Genomic DNA, 21,311 nt, shown 5'->3' on the forward strand with positions numbered 1-21,311 from the left:
TCCTGTGGCTCCTCCATGATGAAATCATGGCAACAGTCTTGGACAGCAATGGCTCCCAAAGTGACCCATTTAAGGTGGAATCAGGCGTCAAACAGGGATGTGTTATTGCCCCAACTTTATTCTCCATCTTCATCGTTATGATACTTCACCTTGTTGATGGGAAGTTTCCCACGGGAGTGGAAATCATCTGTCGGACAGATGGCAAGCTGCTTAATCTCAGCAGACTGAAAGTAAAAACCAAGGTTACAACAACATCTGTTATAGAACTCCAGTATGCTGATGACAATGTCATCTGTGCGCATTCAGAAGAAGATCTACAAGCCACTCTAAACACCTTCGCAGAACCATACGAGAAGCTTGGCCTGTCATTGAACATTGAGGAAAACCAAAGTGCTGTTCCAGCAGTCACCAGCCAACCCCTCTCCAATGCCAGAGATACAGCTTAATGGTGTAACATTAGAAAATGTTGTCCATTTCCGCTATCTTGGCAGCCACCTCTCCACCAAAGTCAACATCAACACCGAAATACAACACCGCCTGAGCTCTGCAAGTGCAGCATTTTTCCGAATGAAGCAGAGAGTGTTTGAAGACCAGGACAACCAGGACGGTTGTTTATAAAGCTATTATCCTCCCAACCCTGCTATATGCCTGTGAAATGTGGACTGTCTACAGATGTCACATGCAACTCCTGGAACGATTCCATCAGCGCTGCCTCCAGAAAATCCTGCAAATCTCTTGGGAAGACAAGCAGAAAAAATGTCAGTGTGCTGGAAGAAGCAAAGACCATCAACATTGAAGTGATGGTCCTCCACCATCAACTCCGCTGGACCGGCTATGTTGTCCGGATGCCCGACCACAGTCTCCCAAAGCAGTTGCTCTACTCCGAACTCAAGAACGGAAAACAGAATGTTGGTGGACAGGAAAAGAGATTTAAAGAGATTTAAAGAAAGCCAACCTTAAAATCTCTGGCATAGACACTGAGAACTGGGAAGCCCTGGCCCTTGAGCGCTCCAGCTGGAGGTCAGCTGTGACCAGCAGTGCTGCCAGGAAACGTGCCAGGAGGAAGGCGTGTCAAGCCAACTCCAACTGAGACCGCCTTCCACCTGGAAACCAATGTCCTCACTGTGGGAGAAGATGCAGGTCAAGAATAGGGCTCCACAACCACCTACGGATCCACAAGAATACTGATCATGAAAGACTATCCTACTCATCCAACGAGGGATCACCCAAGTAAGTAAAGTATCTGGAGGATTGCTGGGAGTTGCAGTCCAGGAATAGGAAATTGGAAACATGCAGGGATTGGGGTGCTCTCAAAGAAATTGAAGGAGAAGAAAGCTTGCAGCTTGGAAGCAGTGCATTTGGATCATCCTCCTCCTTAAAGAGCCTGGCCTAGGGGATGCTGGGAGCTGTAGTCCAGAAGAGAGTGTAGATATGCTATTGTGTGTTTTGTTTGCCGGGGGAGTTGTTTTGTGCATGCGCTGTAGTGTCTTTTTGCCTTTTTTTTTTTTGGCTTTTTAAGTCCCTTCTGCTGTGTTTTTCAGTGTTTTTGTGAATGATGGTCACTCATTGGCCTGATAGGTGTATTGTGTCCAAATTTGGTGTCAATTTGTCCAGTGATTTTTGCATTATTTTAATCCCACAAACGAACCCTACATTTTTATTTAGAGAGATAGAGAGCTTGGTTGCTCTGAGGTTTCCATTTCAGGAGTGCATGAGTCATTTTCTTTCTGCTTTTATCAAACCACTGTCAGCAGTCCTTGCTTTTCTCCTACAAATCATCCAGAGATTCACCACCAATGTCTAATCAGCATTCATCCCAATCCTGAATGGAAGAAAAGAATATGTAATTGTTTTCTTAACTTTAAGTTACAAGCATGTAGAAAATGTAATGCCAAGCCACCCCACTTGTCCCTATGATGTTTGAGGTGAAGACATCATGTAGGAGAAACACACTTCCCTTCCCATGTTCATTTTTTGGATTACATAATATTATTCTGTTTGAATACCTGTATATATGATGGCTGTTATAAGACACAAATGTTCTGAAAATGGAGAAGTTTGTTCAACTCTGTTGACAAGCTTGTCTCCCTAAATATCTTTATCATTTGCAAACCCTTGTTGCCACAAAGAGACCACTAAGGAAACTATTGGGGCATAAAAGTACCACTTGAGCTTGCGTATATTGCTCATCAAGACTCAAAGATTAGCTAAACACTCTAGCAAAAAAGATAATGTAGTTCTGTGATAGATAGGGGTCGGTAAATATTCGAAGACACAAGTAATTTTTCTCAGAAAATAAAAGTGTTCAAAGGCCCTCTGTGAGAATCATCCCTAAGCCCTTTCCCGTGTTACCAGTCCTTTTGTGAACACATTTTTCCCTGTCAGGAGTGACTTTAGATACTGCAAGTTGCTTCTGGTGTGAGAGAATTGGCCATCCACAAGGACATTGCCCAGAGGACACCTGGATGTTTTCAATGTTTTACCATCTTTGTGAGAGGCTTCTCTCATGTCCCTGTATGAGGAGCAGGAGCTGACAGAGGGAGCTCATCCATGCTCTCCCCGGAATCATAGAATCAAAGAGTTGGAAGAGACCTCATGGACCATCCAGTCCAACCCCCTGCCAAGAAGCAGGAATATTGCATTCAAATCACCCCTGACAGATGGCCATCCAGCATCAGTTTAAAAGCTTCCAAAGAAGGAGCCTCCACCACACTCTGGGGCAGAGAGTTCCACTGCTGAACGGCTCTCACAGTCAGGAAGTTCTTCCTCATGTTCAGATGGAATCTCCTCTCTTGTAGTTTGAAGCCATTGTTCATCGTCCTAGTCTCCAGGGAAGCAGAAAACAAGCTTGCTCCCTCCTCCCTGTGACTTCCTCTCACATATTTATACATGGCTATCATATTTCCTCTCAGCCTCCTCTTTTTCAGGCTAAACATGCCCAGCTCCTTAAGCCGCTCCTCATAGGGCTTGTTCTCCAGACCTTTGATCATTTTAGTTGCCCTCCTCTGGACACATTCCAGAGGATTGAACCTGCAACCTGTCAGTCTTCAGTCCTGCCAGCACAAGGGTTTAACTCATTGCGCCACCGGGGTGTTCTGTTTTCATACTTGAAAAGTATATGATGGACATCTTTTGAATAGAATGTGAATCCAATAAATGTTTCTCCCGTTCCATGACAATTTCCTGGCCACCAAGAAGACAACAGCGTTTCCCTTATTTTAAAAGAAAGAGAGAGAGTTACATAACTGATCATTTTGCCACTCTGCAATTGATTCCATTGATCTGTAGGTGGGACTCATAAGTAATATAAGCCCATATACCCAAGAATGTATATTAATTAACATTTCAAAAGAATTGTGATGCCATGAAAGTGCATGAATTCCATGCACTCTTAGTATGCAAATACATATTTTCTCCATCAGTCTCTGTCCATTTCCTTTTATATATTTAGCATACGATTGATAGATTCAGCTCTTCTGGAAGAAGTGTGAACACACCCTACTGCCACCCACATAAAGCTTAGGCTTCCAATCGTTAAAATAATTTGTCTGTCAGTAGTAAAGCTTCAAAATGCCACATCAAAATTGTGTATAAATCCCCTGATTAAGGGGAAAATAATCTCTTATAAAGCACTTTACCCTCCTCTCAAAGCGGCAAATGTATTTATTCATTCTCATAAATATATGTTCATCAGCCAAATTCCAATTTGTAGGATCACTTTAAGATGTTGAACTGCAATTAGTTTATTTATTTTAAAAATGATGTCCTATTAATTTTCCAAGGGTATCATAATGGTTCCCCACCCTTTTTATCTTCATATCCAATCTGTGAGGTAGGTTATAAATGAGTCATAGTGACTGGTCCAAATTAATCCTGTGAACTTTGTATTCCTTTATTAAGAGAGTGTGAGGAGCCTCTGGTGGCACAGTGGGTTAAGCCCCTGTGCCGGCAGGACTGAAGACTGACAGGTCACAGGTTCGAATCCGGAGAAAGGTGGATGAGCTCCCTCTAACAGCTCCAGCTCCTCATACAGGGACATGAGAGAAGCCTCCCAGAAAGATGATAAAACATCATAGAATCATAGAATCATAGAATCAAAGAGTTGGAAGAGACTTCATGGGCCATCCAGTCCAACCCCCTGCCAAGAAGCAGGAATATTGCATTCAAATCACCCCTGACAAATGGCCATCCAGCCTCTGCTTAAAAGCTTCCAAAGAAGGAGCCTCCACCACACTCCGGGGCAGAGAGTTCCACTGCTGAACGGCTCTCACAGTCAGGAAGTTCTTCCTAATGTTCAGATGGAATCTCCTCTCTTGTAGTTTGAAGCCATTGTTCCGCGTCCTAGTCTCCAAGGCAGCAGAAAACAAGCTTGCTCCCTCCTCCCTGTGGCTTCCTCTCACATATTTATACATGGCTATCATATCTCCTCTCAGCCTTCTCTTCTTCAGGCTAAACATGCCCAGTTCCCTAAGCCGCTCCTCATAGGGCTTGTTCTCCAGACCCTTGATCATTTTAGTCGCCCTCCTCTGGACACATTCCAGCTTGTCAATATCTCTCTTGAATTGTGGTGCCCAGAATTGGACACAATATTCCAGATGTGGTCTAACCAAAGCAGAATAGAGGGGTAGCATTACTTCCTTAGATCTAGACACTATGCTCCTATTGATGCAGGCCAAAATCCCATTGGCTTTTTTTGCTGCCACATCACATTGTTGGCTCATGTTTAACTTGTTGTCCATGAGGACTCCAAGATCTTTTTCACACGTACTGCTCTCGAGCCAGGCGTCCCCCATTCTGTATCTTTGCATTTCATTTTTTTCTGCCAAAGTGGAGTATCTTGCATCAGATCATCCGGGTGTCCCCTGGGCAACGTCCTTGCAGACGGCCAATTCTCTCACACCAGAAGTGACTTGCAGATTCTCAAGTCTTTCCTGACACGACAAAAAAAAAAGAGAGAGAGAGAGAGTGGCATTGTGATGTAGTAGTTAGTTAGCACTATGCTCTGGAAACCAAGGTTTGAATACCAACTTGGCCATGGAAATGTACTGTGTGGTCTTGGGTAAGTTTTGCTATCTCAGACTCAGAGGAAGACAAGGGTGAAATCTCTCTGAACAAATCTCCATGATGGCCTTAGGGTCACCGTTAAGTCAGAAACAATTTGAAGGCCCACAACAACAGCACTAATTTGTGGTTGTGTTAGTCCATGGCAAAACAATAAATCTAATTGTTTATGCTCCTAATTTCTATGGGTTACTGAATTTATATTAAACAAAATATTAGAATATCTTCACCAGCCTGATGGCGGCACTGAAGAAGAAAACACAACAGCTAAATGTTTTAAACTGCTGTATATAGAAGTCTGGAAATTTAAGTGAAACATTTTACCCTCAAAACCTGGATCTATTTATGCATAGGTGCATGTAATCTTGTAACTCTCATGAAAAAAGGAACCATCCCCTTTTTTGTTTAGGGTGCTGAAAGGTGCAAGCTTAGTCCATCATGTGAAAGAAACATCAACTGCACTACTCTCTCTACTACGATGCCACTTCTGATCTTTTTGAGTGGCCTGATAGAAAATGACCACAGAAGCCACAGGCAGCTGACCCACTGAAGCAACACTGGCACTTTCACCATGGAATTAGCCTCAATATCCTCCCAGGTTCAACTATAGGAGACACAGGAGAGTGCTTTCTTAGTCCCCTTCTAGACTTCCATATACAATCCAGATTATCTGCTTTGAAATGGATCATATGGCAGTGTAGACCCAGATAATCCAGTTCAAAATTGATGTAGATTATCTACTTTGATAATCTGGATTATATGGCAGTGTAGAAGGGGTCTTGGTGGCTACTCCTAGGCTTTGGAGTTCAATCTGTCCCCTGTCAGCTGCCTTTTCACTAGCACCTTGTTTAAATAGGCCTTCAACCTTGGCTGAACAGGGTGGAGAGATATGCAACTGGGCCCCTTCTACACTGAATATACTAGTTAATGCTTTTTAAAAACCTTTAACCTCATTGTTTTAACTACTTTTTGATCATTTATGCTGCTTTCATTCCCATTTAGGAGAAAAGCAGAATATAAATCAAATAATATAAATTCACACTTTCTCCCTATACTATTCAGCTTTCAATATTTTTTTCCATGTACATATTTAACCTGTTAATGAAAACATTTTTGTGCACATTTTCCCAAAGGTACAAGTTTATTCTGCACACATTTTATCTGCATGTCATTCAAAAAGGACAGCTTACCTGTCCAAATGTGTCTCCCTCTATGAATCCCCAAGGACCTTAAGATCATCTGGAGAGGCCCTGTTCTCGGTCCCACAGCCATCACAGTCGCACTTGGTGGGAATGAGAAACAGGGTCCTCTTGGTGGTGGCCCTTGGCTGTGGAACTCCCTCCCTAAGGAGATCAGACCTGCCCCTCCCTCATGACATTCTGGAAGAAGCTCAAACTCTGGTTATGGGATCAAGTGTTCACAGAATAGATTGTTTTAATGGACTTTTTAGCTGATGGCAATGGATTGATTTGGAAGACGACGTGAAACAATGAACTGTTTTAATGCATCTATAATTTTTTTAAATATAAGGTAATTGTATATTATGCTTGTTTTATTTTTTGGCACCAAATGGTGCCTGTTAGTAACCATCCTGAGTCCCTCTTCAGAGGCGAGAAGGATGGGATAGAAATGCTCCTAATAAATAAATTAATAAATAATAAGGGAGGCTCTATGTTTGCCATTTCTTCCTAATGATTGAAAACCGGAAGATATGTGCACTTTTCTGCTAAAAGAAATTGGATAAAGTCACTAAAATGTTGGTGTATAAAAATGTTTTTCCCATTCCTAGTTTCCATTTCTAAAAGTTATCAGGTAGCATGACTTAAATCTGGCTTTGGAAAATGTCTGCTGAGCTAAAGTAACTTGCACTGGGTTACTTTGCAATGATGCATCTCAGTATGAGGCAACTTAATCTTTTCTAAACACGAGCAAAGCCGCTGTTCCTTTCCTACGCTTTCTTAAAAGCAATCATAGGAATAGAATACATACTCAGGACAATCCATGCTTGTGGTCAGAGTTGACTGTAAGTTATTGAAAAGCTGCGGAAATTGGTAAACATCTTCTAGGGGCTAACACACGCTGCTTCACAAAGGCTTATGGCCAGTTGCGCAGGTTTGCAGAAGGCAGATATTAAAGGCTTAATGATTAAATAACAAAAAGGAGCCTTTCAGTCATGAAATCCAAATAGATTTCATCGCTGCTTTCTCTTTCAGCTAACCTTTGAGCGAGAGAAACTTCTGCTGATGCCAAATGACCAGGAAGACATTAACGACAGATCCTGGTGCCTGGCAGGTGCCGCTGGGTACGTCTCCCCACTGCCGAGCTGGCTTTCCTCACAGATGCTGAGTGACCTTGCAAACATCTCCAACAAAGGTCGGAATGGATTCATTGATCAGCTAGGCCAAGCATATGACAGTCTGTTCCTTAATTGAATCCCAAAAGGGGGCAGGCTGGGTTTTTATTACAGAGGCCAGACGATAGCACTCATTAAAAGCTCCACAGACTGTGTGGTTTACTAATTAGTTTATTATACAGACACCTTGACGATGGGCAAAGTTGTCATTTTGCCCTTTATCGCACAGGGGATGTTGTTAAAAGTTTAATCAGCTAACACTGACCAACTTAGCTTGGCAGGCGCAGGATGGTCATTACCGAGGTCACCCCTGCTGTAGTGATTCTGACAGGGTCACAGCGTGAACCTCCAGCAAAAAGAGTGTTACATAAGGTAAGAGGGCACCTGAAAAGGAACCGGGAGGGAGGGACGGGAGAAAGAAAGATGCTCTGTAGGGAGTAGGAAACAGATGGACGGTTAGGACAAGTGAATCTTGCCTTTGTCTCTCTTTGCGTACATTGCTTAACATATGACTTCTCTTAATGCACAAGGAACTCTTTGAGTTATCACTTTGATATGTTTATCACCCTGAACATACACAGATAGCATGAATCAAGGGAGACCAGAGTTAGAATATCTCCGGACAAGAATGGTGCTTTCTCACTCGTCACCCAATCGGTAAGGGGTGCTGGCTGAGTCCTGAAGTCAAATAATGCACCCGCACAGAGAGAGACTTACATTAGATTTCTCACATATCCCAATGCACTTGTGGTTAACAAAACAGAAACTCCCAAGACACCATTGGCACTAATTAATTTTAATTTTTCTGTAACATGTTCTGACAGTCTGCGGGGACCCGCCAAATGGGCATCCGTAATGGCCTTCAACTGGCATCTTTAGCTCAGCATCCCCCTCCAGTGTTTTCAGGTAATCCTCTGCCATCAGGTTTGACATGATGTTGGGGAATACTTAAACTGCATCAAAGCCCAAGCCTGACACTTCTGGTTTATGTGTGGTTGACAGGAGAACCACTGTTAAGTGGTGGATAAAGGGATACATGTTTGCTGGGGATTCTTGTTTTTAGTCCCAGTTTGACCATGAATCTCTGTATTACCTCTCAGCCTAGAGAGCGGTTACCATGAACAATCATAACTCTCAAGCAACCAGGGTTAGATACCAACATGATAATGTTTCTTCCAAATAGATACATAATAGTTCTTCACCTGAGGTGTACCTGGAAATAAAATAATGTTTATTATTTAGCTTTCATTTCTGTATTTCTTAATATGAGGGCACATCTGATCCTAGCTGAAGATGCTGTATCTGTATCTCCCTGCTGTTTGTGACATTAATCACAATTTCAGGGGATTTCAGAAATAGCAACTGCTTCTCCAACTATACTGCTCTGTTCAAATGTAGGATCCATCCATAGGCCCGTGTTAAAGCAATTTATATAAGGATGTAAGAAAATGTCACAATTGCTGAGATTTTACGGAAGACAGGCTACCTCACCATGTTAAGACAGCCCATCAAGGGTTATTCATCTCCCATGAGAGACTGAGGCTCCGGCCCCAGACCGAGACGCCAATGGCTATTGTTTTTGTCTATGAAAATCTAGTACCTCTTCCCCTTGTGAAACTAAGCACATATACATACACATGCAGCACAGAAAAAAGAGTGACTAGTTGATTACAAAGTCACAAACAAGGCATCCAATGTATTATTTTTTACCCATCCCTGCAACAAGGACAAAATTTCACCTTTACTACATTCTGCATTTTACAGACTGGTGTAAAAATTGAAGGTTAAGTAGAGCTTTGCAATATCAGTCAAATGCCCTATGTTGCCATCACACTGTTCCTTTGAACATGGCCCATTCAAGTGAGTATTGTGTGAAGCTGATATAATTTTCTGATCATTTTCTACTGGAAATGAATAGTTTTCTGAAAGAGCAAAGGGTAACAAATAAGTTTCAGGTCATAATAGTCTTTATTTCCTGGTAGCCAAATATCAAATTGCTGCCTGTTGTAAGGCTGTCTTGTGTCCTGCCCCCCCCCCCGGGGGGGGGGGGTTGAGAAAGGCAGGTATAAATATAGTAAATACATAAATATATTTTTTTTTTAAAAAATGGTCCCAATTTGGTTGAAACTGGAATCTTCTTCATACAAAAATGTACCCAGACCATTTTAATGATGGGTTTTAAACTTCAATTCTATGTCTAATGTTTCTTTTGGGTATTTTAATATGTACTTTATGGAAATATGTTTTAATATGTGTATTTTACAGAGTGTTTTTAAATAATTATAGTTATGTGTTTTTGTGACGGCGCGTGTGGCGCCACATATATGTAGAACTGTTAGTTGCAGGATTTAAACTGTCATTTTATGCCTGTTTACCTTGTATATGTATAGTTAAATTTCATTGGTTATTATAGCTGTCAATTTATTGTTGTTGTGCACCAATTGGCTTGTTTCCTCAGTTCATTTGTTTAGGCTCCACCCCTTCCAAGGGAGAAAGGAAAGGTATCTCTCTCACCTTTTTTCCTCAGAAATAGACTAATTGGATGGTCGTGTGTAAAGCTTGGCCCAAAGTCCCTGGTCAAGGCATTTTTTACCACCAACTCTTAGGTTTTTACCTCTGAGTCTTATTCTTTATGTTCAAACCCCCTGAACGACATTGTGAAGATCTCAGGCGCCTTCATTCCAGTTTTTTGGCACCATAGGAAGGTCTTGTCCTTCAACATAGGCCACTGAACTGGGGTTGTGGTTTGCTCCGGCATTCACAGCCATTGAGAGAGAGGGAACAGGAAAAGCTTCTCAGCTTACAACTCCTAGGACTCTGGATTTTAGAGTTTATAAAGTATCTTTCCCTGTTGAAACATCAAGTTTGTGCCTAAGAAAGAGAACTCATTGTCATCAATAAATACCATTTTGAGTTACCTGTTGTGTTCTGGTCCTTGGGAGTTCCAGTTTCCCTAAAGGAGGGCAAGAAGCAATCCTCTGGGGAAAGATTTCATGTCCATGCCTCTTTCTCTAAGACCTAAAGCCCCAGGCGCGACGGCACAGTTTTAGTAATGTTGTAATCTGCCTCGAGCCATGAAGAGAGGTGGATGAGAATTAATAATAATAATAATAATAATAATAATAATAATAATAAATCACAGAGTTATGGTTTAGTTTCTATCAAAAAAACCAAGACCATTAACAACACCATGCTAATCTTGTTCCTGCTTCTACAGGTTGAAGAGAATGAATTCTCTTCACTCAAAATCAGTACCAATTCATGTCTGTTGGGTGGTTTATGGAGGCCCTGGTGGCGCAGCGGGTTAAACCGCCAGGATGCTGAACTTGCTGACAGAAAAGTCAGTTATTTGAATCCGGGGAGCGGGGTGAGCTCCCGCTGTTAGCCCCAGTTTCTGCCAATCTAGCAATTCAAAAACATGCAAATGTGAGTAAATCAATAGGTACTACTTTGGTGGGAAGGTAACGACATTCCATGCCGGCCACATGACCTTGGAGGTGTCTACAGACAACACTGGACCTTCGGCTTAGAAATGGAGATGAGCCCCCCCCCCCCCCATAATGTCAAGGGGAAACCTTTACTTTTATTTGGGTGCTTTATAGTGAAAATACAAGTATAGTCACAGGTGTTCTTTGTTTTGATCATGTGTGCAGATGTTATCCTGCATGCGTAGGACTGAGGAGAGCCTAGAATTTGAGTGTTCCTTGAATTGGTTGGAATTCTGGATCTATATTGGCACCAGTGAGGAAAAACAATTGTTCTTTTAGAGCAAGGAACATTTTGGAATCATGAAAATTTATATGCTGAAGATGTAACAATGACAGCTTCCTGTGCCCTGCTAGTTAGTATGTCTTGGTAGTTACCTCAGGAAACTTCTCCTGGTGACGGGTTGCTCTGTTACCTCCAAAAGAGGCAAATGCGTCTTCACTAACCCATTTTTAGAGGCTTCTTTTAACAGTGAAGCTAAAAGGCTCCAACTTTTCCTTCTGCTGTATCTCCCCGAGGCAATGAAGGAATTAGCTCTGTGTGTGTCTGTGTGTGTCAATGAAGCATTTTGAAATTTCACACATTTAAATCATCCCCAACTTTGACAGCATTTTAAACACATTGAAGCACATTTCTAAATTCAGATATTCACCTGTCATCTCCTCAACAAGCTTTCCTCCTACAAGACTCCTACATTGTGAAGGAAAACAGTTTGTGGGGAAAGATTTGCTCTCTGAAATGTAAACCAACTTTAATGGGAAAGAGGATAATGTAAGGGCATTAGCATGGCATATGTAAAAATATTAGTTGATGTGACCAATACTTGGCTGTCCATGACTGCACCATACTGTATATTTCCCAATGATATAACATGGTGGTGTTAAATTGTCAATTAGTTCTCTCCCAAAGAACTCTGGCAGAGTTCCCCAAACAACAGAAGTGCAGCTCCCAGGTAGAGAATTATAAATCAGGATCCCATAGGATGGAACTTTGGCAGTTTAAGTGGTATCAAAGCTTACCCAGCTTACCTGTCTGAACACATCTCTCATTATGAACCTTCTAAGATCTTCTGCCGAGGCATTGCTCTCACTCCCACCATCTTTGCAGATGCGTTTGGCAGGGACAAGAGTCAGGGCCTTCTCGGCGGTGGCCCCTCGGCTATGGGAACGCCCTTCCTAGGGACATTAGATTGGCCCCCTCTCTCCTAACATTTCAAAAACAAGTCAAAACCTGGCTTTTCGAGCAAGTTTTTGCAAATGCAGAGTAACTGGCAAATTTAGACCCACGGAATGACTGGACAATGCGATTGGAAAATGTTATGTTGTTGGGGGCATCAAATTATGCCGACTGTAAACTGCCTTGAGTTGCCTTCGGGCTAGGAAAGGAGGGCTATAAATACGGTAAATAAATAAAGTGCTTTAATTGCACAATATAGATGATACCAGAAATTGTAGTTCTCCTAAGCCTCAAGGGATGACTGGCAAACTAGCTAGCGTGGATAGCAAATCAAAAATCAGGAACCAAAGACTCCACCAGTATGAAGGCAAACAACAAAGGTTTTATTCCATTTGCACCAAAAGGACACTTGTAAAGCATGAGTGCTTGAAGGGTACAGTGGTAAAAATATATTCACAAAAAGACATCTCTATACAAAAAAAAGTTATTCACTGACATTGCCCTGTTGCCATGAGATGCAGAGTCGACCTTAAGAAATGGGGCCACAAAGTGGAGTCCACGACATGTGAGTGTGGAGAGGAGCAAACCACAGACCACCTACTACAATGCAACACCATAGGCACTCCAAGTGGCCAGCTACTGGTCAAAGGACATTTAATAGAATGCCAAGTTTGCAAACTTTGTGCTTTTTTAAAAAAACAAACAAACATTACAACTGTATCCTTGGTTTGCTCCTGATGCGATAGATAAGTATGACCCTATTTTGAAAATATCCTCTCCCTTCCCTGATTGGCCAGCAGGTAGAGCTGGCTGGCACTTTCCTGATATCTGATTGGCTGGGAGGCAGGTCCAAGAAAGAGTGCTTAGCCCTGATTGGTGGAGGTGCCAGTGAAGTAGCTACAGCTCTCCTCCCAGCTGGCCAGGGAAACCCAGAAGCCTTCAATCTGCTGGTAGAGGTGGTCTGAGGGAGGGAGGGGGCCCCTAGCCCCCTGGGTGTGTAGTTCAGGGATGCAATGAACGAAGGAAATGTCCAAAGCCGATCTGACAAGATTATGTAAATGTGTGGCCCTGCCAGATAACACAATGGGTTTCCAAGTCCCATTGTTTCCAAGTTCAGAGACAGAGAGAGAGGGTCTGGAGATGCTGATTTGCAGATGGGATTGCAATCACAGTTTCAGTCTGAACCTTTATCCTGTGACTGTCCAAGATCTCCAAGGAGATATCTCAGGGCCGTGAATGGATTGCCTCCTGTTGAGGTTTGGGAAAGTCCTTTGCCTGAGGATTATGACCCATCTCTGATTGGCATCAGGGGTGTGGATGTGGTGTCTGGAAGATTGTTCAAGAATAGAGCTTTCTGGAGTTCACAGTTTTGAGTTCATGAACATTTGTCTTTCTTTTAGAATTCAATAATAATAATAATAATAATAATAATAATAATAATAATAATAAATGAAAATTATAAAAATAGAAGAGAAACAGCCTTTGGGTGATGTTTAGTAAGGGAAAGGGAGAGAGATAGAAAGATATGAGAGAAGGGGGAAGAATGGGGGCCTTGATAAGGCTGAGCCGCAGCTGAGGAGGTTATTTAAAGTATTTTATTATTCTTTTAATTTATTCAATTAGGCGTAAGTTCTCAGAAGAAGGAAAATAAATAAATAAATAAATAAATAAAAAAGAAGAAGAAGAAGAAGAAGAAGAAGAAGAAGAAGGGGAGATAAATAGTAGCTAGGGAAGGAATGAAAGAGATACAATGTGGCTGGGGCTGGGAAATGGAGATGCTTTGGCTACTGTGTGGCCATCGGCTGGTTTCCTGGAGGAGAAGGGGAAGACGGTCATCTGGTGAATTTCCTCCATAGCTGCAGAGGTTCACTGACGTGGACTAGCCTGAGACATGCAGCTGTGCTGTGGGTGCTGAGATGGGTGTGTGAGGGTCTGGGGGTCGTGAAGGGTGGGTTGCAGCTGATTCTGGGGGGGGGGGGGGGTCCTGAGGGATCATGGGAGATGGAGGCTGTTTCCAGTTTATTATGGCCTTCACCCTTGGGAGACTACAGATTGTGGAGTCCAAATTAAGTATCTCTTTTATTACGGGGGTGGGGTATTGTTCTTCATACCTTATTTCCCTCACTTTAACTGAAAATGAAAAGGCCTCAGACTCTTGGTGGTTGGAATTGGTGATGCTCCTATGTGGCAAGCTTACCCATATCTCTTCTTGGAGTAAAGGAAACCCCTTTTTATCGCATCATATGCCAAGGAAAACTTAATATGCCAGAGAAGAAGAACCGTGGAAGCCACTTACAAAAGCAGTGCACCAAAATAGGTTCACTTTAATTACATGGTAATTGGATAGCCATTGTTGGTATGATTCTTTTTTTCAATATTATATGTCCTATTTTCAGGTCCAAAAAGTGTTTAAGGTTGAAATGACATAATTTTAGAAGGAAAGGTACACAAAACCCATTGCTAGATCTCATACTTTGTATGATGGATGACTTACATTATTTTGCCAGCATCTCAGAGAGCCTCATTGTGGAAAGATCCGTTTCATATTTCTGTAAAATCAGTGCAAATTGAACAAAGTTAGAATAGAGTTGAGAAATACTCAATTTTGCATGCTCCAGAATTTCTCAGACAGGCTGGCTAGATTATTTTGTGAACAGTAGGCCAAGAAGTAACTTTTCCAAGCTCTGGGTCTTGGTGTAAATCAGTCTAAAGAACCTCCATCTTTTCCTATCCAGCATTTGTTGGAGTGTTACATAAAAACTTTCAATTAACTGAGCAGCTTTCAAGAGCTGAGGGGATCATTTGTGACTAATGAAGAACAGGAAACTTTTTAATAAGAGCAACAGCTAGCTTTGATATTGATATTGTTAGATTTTTCTCTCTTTCTCGAGAAGTTTCTTTTGAAGTCTTTGGGATTAGAAACCCCTTTATGTTTTACCCAGCCATGATAACAAAACTAGCTAGGCTGCGCACTGTAATTTTCCAGGCAAATGCAAATATTTCTGCTAAGATTCCTATGCTGTTCTTTTGATATACATTATGACCCCATATGCACAAGGAATACGTAGCCTATTGAACCCAATTGAAATGTTGTTGTTGTTGTTGTTGTTGTTGTTATCTTTCTATATATTGTTTACATCCCACCTTTCTCCCCGTGGGAACTCAAGGTGAAAATCCCACACTTAGTTTAAAAAGCTCAATAGAATTTAAAAACAAACAAACAATTATATAGTAACAGTATATTAAAAACAGAAAAAAATAAAATATAGAGTCAGATAGAGGGAAAAGAAATTTCCTAGAGATAACATATTTTGCCAAATATGGATAAATGAAACTATATACCTGTGCCGTAGATATGGAGTGCCATATTATATCTATATATGATTTCTACCTAACACTGTCATTACATTGCAATTGCAATTAGTCCTTCCATTGGCAGGCTTTTAATTGCATATTATTTAAAATAGCTTTTAATCTCATTGATAAATTAATTACATTTTAACTTTATGTTTACACTGATGGCAGCTTCCATTTGTATCTACCAGAATTTTCATTTTTGTAATCTCTAAAATGTTGGCTTTTTAAGCAGGTTTAACTTTTTGAGTTGCTTCCTATATTTTTGGCTGGTTGAAATTACTCATTGATTTCCATCTGGATTCATTTAAATCAGTTAAATTGTTTTATTGTGTTATCTCACATAAAAATATTTTATAGTAAGTAATGTAAATAAATAATCAATCTGGCCAGAAATCCATTATTGAGGGAAGAATAATAACAGTAATAAATATGAGCAATAATTCAAATACCAGATCACTACAGAATCTTTTAAATCTCAAAGACATAAGTTTCCAAACATCTTTTTGAAATTAATAGGTCTGACAAGTGTTTGTATCTGACTAGACTACATCATTGTTATTGTTGTTGATTTAGCAAAGGTTAAATGCTTTTATGTTTTATTGATTTTAAGGCAAGGTAAATTAATTACATCCTTAACTTAGTTTTTTTTAATCATCAGTAATATTTATATTATTACTAATTCTTATGTTCCAATACCTATCTTAGAATGAATGATATACTGAATTTGCCACAACACTTTTGGGGTACAAAATAGGCTTTTAGATATTAAGGGTACATAATTTATTAAAAGTATTAAATGTATCGAAATTTTATTCAGTGTTCTATTAAACACTGAAACACAATCTATGCTAGCATTTCAGAATCATTCTCTTGTGAAAGAGTGTTTTCTGAAAATGTCCCAAGAGGGGTGAGAAATGGATGAAGGTCTGTTGAAATTGATCCTATTCAGTCACTGCTTATGCCATAACTTTTCTTGCAAAGTTTAATGGAATAGAAAAGTTATTGCTGTTGATGATATTCTTGTTGTTATCACTATTATTGGAGCCACCGGTGGTGCAGTGGGTTAAACCCCTGTGCCGGCAGGACTGAAGACCGACAGGTAGCAGGTTCGAATCTGGGGAGAGGTGGATGAGCTCCCTCTATCAGCTACATGAGGAGACATGAGAGAAGCCTCCCACAAGGATGATAAAAACATCAATTCATCCGGGCATCCCCTGGGCAATGTCCTTGCAGACGGCCAATTCTCTCACACCAGAAGCGGCTTGCAGTTTCTCAAGTCGCTCTTGACGCGACAAAAAATAAATAAATCACTATTATTAACATTATTTAGCCTTTTCCCAAAGACTGGGAATCAAGTAAATTTACACTTTAAATCACTGGTTCCCAACTTGTGGTCCATGGACCACCAGTGATTCCCAAGAAAGAAAATATGGTCCGCAGCCTCACCGTTACCACACCATTGCCTCAAAACCACAGGGCAATGAGAGTGACTGGTCTCATGAAATCCTCTTATACTGCCAAGGCAAAGGGGATGTTGTGAGGGGAGAGGCTGACTACCCACAAAAAATTACTACTAATATATCAGCTCTAGATTATTAAATATGGTTTTCTGTGAGCGAGCAGATGGTGACTACTGGATGGTATATGTTCTGCATCAGAAACTAGAGGCGATGTGGTCTACCCAATGCAATTTCTGAATCGGCACCTCAAATAACCGAACTGAATCTAAAGTTGACCATAAACTGATTCGTAACCCTTTTGGTACTAATGTTGGAGAGTGGTCCCTAGTCAAAGTGCTCCCTGCCAAAAAAAAAAAAAAAAAAAGGCTGGGAACAACTGCATTAAATGAAAGATTACAATCAAACCCAACAAAATAAATACTAAAACTATGTTAAAGTATTAACCACATTAAACAACACCCCAAAAATTAAAATACAGTTTAAAGTATTTATAGCCTGTTGTTGTTCTTATTGTTGTTGTTGTGTGCCTTCAAATAATTTCTGCCTTATGCCAACACTAAGCCAAACCCACCATGTGATTTTCTTGACAAGATATGTTCAGAGGGGGTGTCTGTCATTGCCCTCCTCCGGAACGGAGAGTGTTTGACTTTGCCAAGGCCACTGTGGCTGAGCAGGGATTTGAACCCTGGCCTCCCAATTCTTACAGCCATTTGTTAAAATCCTTCAGTTCTAAAAGCTTGCCTAACTAAAAAAAGTTTTCACCTGCCAATAGAACTGTAAGAAGACCCCTTATTGTCCTTTTGACAGAGTCCTGAAGGTTTTGGACCACCACTGAGAAGATCCTCTCTCATGCTCCCATGAGCCATACCTGTGAAGATAGTGGGACTGACTAGAAGGCCCTCTTCTGTGGATTTCAATGACTAGGCATGTCTGTATCAGGTAAATGAAGCTCATCATTAAGACCTCATCAGATGCAGAGAGAGGAGCATCTTCTTCTTGGGTCTCTCTACTGCTGCTGTTCTGGCAGCAGAGAGAAGTGGAACCCAGAGAGAGTGCCCTGGAGTACCCAACTTCTTATTTACACAACACAAGAAGGTAGCGGGGGAAGATGGATCTGAACGGGGGAATGATGTGGGAAGGCAAAGGATGGGCCCTGATGGGAGAGAACAGAGCCTGACAGTTTGCTATCTCACACTTTCCCAAGCTTCCCGCTGCTGTCCACTGCTTTACCCCAGCCTGTCTGATGAGGTCCTTATTGTTCTCACTAAAAGACAACAGCAGAGATGTCTCTACCATTAGACAGGCTTCAGAGAGAAATCAAAAAGTCCATTTGCATACAGTTGAAACATTATTTGTAATATAACTACCATGTAAACCAGCGGTTCTCAACCTGTGGATCCCCAGGTGTCTACAACTCCCAGAAATCCCAGCCAGTTTACCAGATGTTAAGATTTCTGGGAGTTGAAGGCCAAAACATCTCATGACCCACAGGTTAAGAATCACTGATGTAAACAAATATAATGTTGTTAAATACACACAACTTTTCAAACAAGAGTTTTGAAATTAAAATGTTTTAAAAATGTTGAATTATATGGTTCTGAATCTGGCACCCATTGAAATCCTGGGAGAATCTGACTTGCTCATCAAGGAGGGAACAGTTAAGACATTGCTTCATTTCCACGACAGGAGATGAAATTTCTCTGAGTGGCACACAAAGTCAAAATCACATCAACAACTCTGACACTGCATACGTAGGGTAGACAGGGTGGAATTTAAACATGGTCATTTTCCCACTAAGGTCCCGACAGCCTAACCTTCTTTCTGAGTGGCTTATCTTTTAGGATTACAGCCTAAATCAATGTGGAATATTTGTCCAACAGTCTTCTTAAGGGCAATGCCTTACTGAGGGTGGCATTTTCATATGAGTCAGAGAAACTGTGATTCCAGTTATTAAAGATCATTTGACCTTCTTTACATTCCAAACAAAGGGATCTCTTCAAGGCAGCTGTTGGGGCTTGAATATATAGGACCTTTCAGCTTTAACCTAGTAGACTTGATCTGGAGTTTGCTGTGGTGGAGTGCCTTTCTGAACTACTAGAGTCTTACAGTAAAAGCCATTAACATTTCCTCCATTACCGTCCCCTGAAAATCCAGACAAAATACACACACATGATTTCAAACAAAACAAAAACAAAATACCCTAAATTATGAGATGCATATAAAATCTGAGTCCCTCAATGAGGGAAAGAGGTCAGGATATAAAATAAAGTAAATAAATAAATATTTTTCACTCTCTCTTCCTCTCTTACACACTCTTTATTAAAAAAATGACTGAAGGACCCATATAGGGAATTGAGTTCATAAGACTGATGCAACCCTAATACAAGGTAGTGTATCTTCCAGCAGTGACCAGCCAATTCCTCTGCAATGTCAGAAATGCAGCTTAATGGTGTAACATTAGAAAATGTTGACCATTTCTGCTGCCTTGGCATCTATCTCTCTACAAAAGTCAACACTGACACTGAAATACAACACCACCTGAGCTCTGTGAGTGCAGCATTTTTCCGAATGAAGCATAGAGTGTTTGAGGACTGGGACATCTGTAGGGAGACCAAGGTGCTTGTTTATAAAGCTTTTGTCCTCCCAACCCTGCTATACAACTGTGAAATATGGACTGTCTACAGAGTAACACTCAACTCCTAGAACGATTCCATCAGCACTACCTCCGGAAAATCCTGCAAATCTCTTGGGAAGACAGGTGGACAAATGTCAGCATGCTGGAAGTAGCAAAGATCACCAACACTGAAGCAATGCTCCTACACTATCAACTTCACTAGACTGGCCACGTTGTCCGAATGCCTGATCACAATCTCCCAAAGCAGTTACTATACTCCCAACTCAAGAACAGAAAACAGAATGTTGTTGGACAGGAAAACAGATTTAAAGATGGGCTTAGAACCAACCTTAAAAACTGTGGCATGGACATCGAGAACTGGGAAGCCCTGGCCCTTGAGCACTCTAACTGGAGGCCAGCTGTGACCAGCAGTGCTGCAGAATTTGAAGAGGCATGAATGGAGGGCAAAGGGGAGGAACATGCCAAGAGGAAGGCACATCAAGCTAACCTTGACTAGGACTGCCTTCCATCTGGAAATCAATGTCCTCACTGTGGGAGAACATGCAGATCAAGAATAGGGCTCCACAGCCACCTACAGACACTACACTTGGAGGACCATCATCCTTGGGCTACAAGGGATTGCCTAAGAAAGTATCATTAAACTGAAAAGTTGTGCTGAAAGATGGAAGCCCATAGTTACCAAAAAATCTCTGACACAAGCTAAGTATTTCTTATCTGGAATTTGGAAACCCAACATTCATGTTTAGACTTGAGTCCTACCTCCAAGATATTTCATAATATAAATATATGCAAAATCTGGAGGGGAAAATCCTAGATCCAAAACAATTTGGATAAGAGACACTCAAGCTTTATCTGCATTTTCAACACAGGAAGCATCCTTAATTGGGTTATTACTAAAGCTGTTTCTTTCATAGTCAACCTCCCTTCCCCCATCATAACACAGACATTCAGTGCTTCCCTATCACCAAGTTTCCCCAGACTTTCCCCGAGTGAACCCTAGAATGGAGTTCATAAATGTTAAATTAGAAAGGCTTTGCTCAGCAATGCAAACCATGGCTGTGACCTGAAGCAAGAGCGTACAATACCTTTTCAGTTGGATACCCTGTCACTCTCATTCTTTTTGAAGCTCTTCTCTTCCCTTTCAGGAAGAGAGTGCAGAGGGAGTTCAGATTTGTGCCCCGTTCCCTCGTTGTCCCTCATTCCACAGGCACCGGAATCCAGATGAAGCCTTCTTTCTGCTGCTCGGCTGCACAAAACCCCCACCTTACTTTCATCAAGCAACTTTCTTTCCCTTTCCTGAAAGTTTCTTTGGCGAAGCACCCATGAGCCTTATTACGCAGTCATCCCCGCACTAGTTACCACGTCCTCGTTAAAGATAAAGCATTTGAGAAGCTCGCATTAAAAAAAAGAGCTTCTACAGTCAGAATGAAAATCTTGCCAAGTTCCTTTCTTCCTCACACTTTGAGGCACCGTAGAACTGAATGAATCTCCATGGACACTCCACCGTGAGCAGATCATAAGGGCCTCTATGGCCCTTTCTAACCTTCTTGGTTATCTTCATTATAGCAAAAGCTTCACAATCGAAAGAAGAAAGTTGAGTCAGCATTTTTATTTTATAAAGTATTTTTTTCTTTTAAAAAAACCAAACCCAAGGTTTATTTTATATTACAAAAAAAGAAAAACTGGCCATAACAGTCCTTTCAAATTCAGCTTTAGTAGTTCTACATCAATGCTTTGCCTTTTGAAAAAAAATCCATGACAACATATGTGAATAAATAATTCC

General features: G+C 41.2%; 1 long non-coding RNA gene across 1 annotated transcript in view; it reads right to left on the reverse strand.

Annotated features, from left to right (window-relative positions):
- The window catches only part of LOC132777347 (uncharacterized), a 103,575-nt gene extending 82,796 nt beyond the window's left edge, over window positions 1–20,779 (reverse strand). Inside the window, exon 1 of the long non-coding RNA XR_009631665.2 lies at window positions 20,614–20,779. This is a non-coding gene — a long non-coding RNA (uncharacterized lncRNA). The remainder of the gene's footprint in view (window positions 1–20,613) is intronic.
- Window positions 20,780–21,311: the final 532 nt, after the last annotated feature.

The sequence above is a fragment of the Anolis sagrei genome, chromosome 5 (assembly GCF_037176765.1).
Source record: "Anolis sagrei isolate rAnoSag1 chromosome 5, rAnoSag1.mat, whole genome shotgun sequence".
NCBI classification, from domain to species: domain Eukaryota; kingdom Metazoa; phylum Chordata; class Lepidosauria; order Squamata; family Dactyloidae; genus Anolis; species Anolis sagrei.